Raw genomic sequence first — 2,216 nt, forward strand, 5'->3', positions numbered from 1 at the left:
TCCATCCAGACTACAAAGCAACCCTGGTGTTCTTCAGTTTCTTTTCCAAAGCCCTCCACTTGCAGCATTTGTAGAGTGGATTAAATTCATTCATTCAAAACAGTGCAACATACTGTATTTCCTAGTAATGTATAGTTGAGTCGAGGTTTAAAATGAATCTTGAGGAAATGTACTCATTGTCTTCCCACCACTGCTTTTATGTATGTATATGTGAGTTTACATGCTTGTGTACAACTACATTGCAAACCACATATACAAAACTCTTAATTAACACCCTTGTCTGTGCTCTGTCACCATGACCAGAAAATGTAACTCTCTCACCTCTCACCAGCCTTTTCTCACCAGTCTGCCTACAGTACTTGTTTGCTACAGTACTTGTTCTCTAACTTGCTCATCTGCCACATTTCTCTGTGAGTCTGTGTTCCCACCCGATGCTTGTTAAATGTGCTGCCACCCGGTAGTTGAGAACAGGGACAGACAGAAAGCTAAATTAAAACTGTGTACATTTCTTTTCTCAACCTGGCTCAGAAAAGGTGGAGCCGATAGTGACGCTCTATCAAAGAAAAGTCATAAACAGGAACATTTAGGAAGTCACGTCCACAAAGCGGAAGGGGACTGTTTCACTCATTATTTATGAGGCATGCCGGCAGGTCCATGAAACACGGAGATGTCTCAAAATTAATAGACGTCGTGAACTTTATAACATTCCTCTGTCGCATTGTTGTGGAAGTCAGAGTAGATGTTCGGCGCAGAATAAGAATCATATGCATTTATGCAAGTGAACAAACATGAGCCTGGAAGTGTGTTTTGTGAATTTGTTTAAAGGCCAATATTAGCATACAGCGACAGACAGGCAGAGTCCTGACTTCCATTCAAAACCTCTGGTCCACGCTGAGTTCTCCATCGCCAGTCAATCACCCCACACCTCTGAAATGAACCACGGCGGACATGAGGTGAACCTTTCAAACCTGGGTGAAAGATTATAACCTTTCAGCCACAACTTCTTCCTGTACGTAGGTAGTGGAGGGGCCTTGGTGAGCGCAAGAGGAGAAAAAAGAAGATACAAAAGTTAAGAACTCAGAGGCAGAGCAAGTTTTCCTCTCTCCATACGCCTAACCTTTAAGCCGAGTGCCCCCCTGTGACTCCTGGATTTCTGATTAGTTTACAGTATACTCCCAAATCAGCATAATAAAGCGTGTGATGAGGCTGATGAGATCTAACAGTCTGCTCTTGTTTACCCCGCCGCAGCACCAGCTCCTTCTCTGCATGTGTGTGTGTCTGACCCCGAGGCACCGAGTCACTTGATGCGTCTTGCATCTCTCTCTCTAACACACATTTACACGCACACACATACGCACGCACATGCACACACCCACACAACCCCCCCACTGGTTGAAATCCTAGTTGTGCTGCCGGATCTCAGCGGAGGCCGGGAATCCACATCCCCTTTAGGCTAGTCCTGGGGTGCATTTACTCCACACACACGCACACACACACACACAGAGGGAGAGAGAGAAACAAACACAAGCCCATAAATACATGCATGTGTACACACACTCACACACAGACGAGCACTAACACAGACACATGCTGTATCTTAATGAGAGAAGGAGATGGTACTATGAAGGCGACAGCAGAATGAAACCTACTCACCAAGGACTGACCTGTGGTTCAGGGGCGGCAGCAGCTCGGCAGGGAGCTCCTCTCCCAGCGCTGATCAGAGGGCTGCACCGCCGAGGCTGCTCACGCTGACGGCGCTGGAAAAACCAACTGATTAAACGCCACTGTCGCCTCAGCTCAGCTGCTATATGGAAAGAAAGCTTCCTCTCTTTTATATTTTTTTTCACTCACTGTTTGTTTGTCAGTCTCCTTTGTTTTCTTTGTCCTCTGCCGAGACAGCGGTGCCGGTGGATTGGAGCTGCGAGCGTGAGGGATTTGTGCGTAATTAGCTGAAACGCTCACCCAAGCAGGCACAAAAAGTTAAATTTTAAACTTTTTGAACTATACTCCTTTTTTTTAGCGGTATTTCACTGACACTGTGCTTCACTTCCAAGATCAAAACCTTGCTTCATGGTAGAAATATATTTTATTTGAGTCTTTGGAGTACGTGGACAGCAAAACACTGCTGCCAAACTTGCAAGTCCCATTAACAAGTTGTGCAAGTTGTGCAAACTTAAAATTGTGCAAAGTGCGTGCATGGAAAAAAATAAGCCATA

General features: G+C 45.4%; 1 long non-coding RNA gene across 2 annotated transcripts; it reads right to left on the bottom strand.

The window, feature by feature from the left end:
* On the bottom strand, positions 1-2,216 carry LOC146988965 (uncharacterized). 2 transcript variants are annotated; one of them, XR_015035770.1, is made up of 3 exons: positions 1,852-2,216; positions 1,654-1,757; positions 1-927 (listed from the first exon to the last, which is right to left on the bottom strand). It is a non-coding gene; the product is annotated as an uncharacterized LOC146988965 (long non-coding RNA). The 2 variants fall into 2 exon arrangements; XR_015035771.1 differs by having other exon boundaries at positions 1-1,473.

This window comes from Trachurus japonicus, chromosome 4 (genome assembly GCF_045865225.1).
Source record: "Trachurus japonicus isolate A0001 chromosome 4, Traja_1.0".
NCBI classification, from domain to species: Eukaryota; Metazoa; Chordata; class Actinopteri; order Carangiformes; family Carangidae; genus Trachurus; species Trachurus japonicus.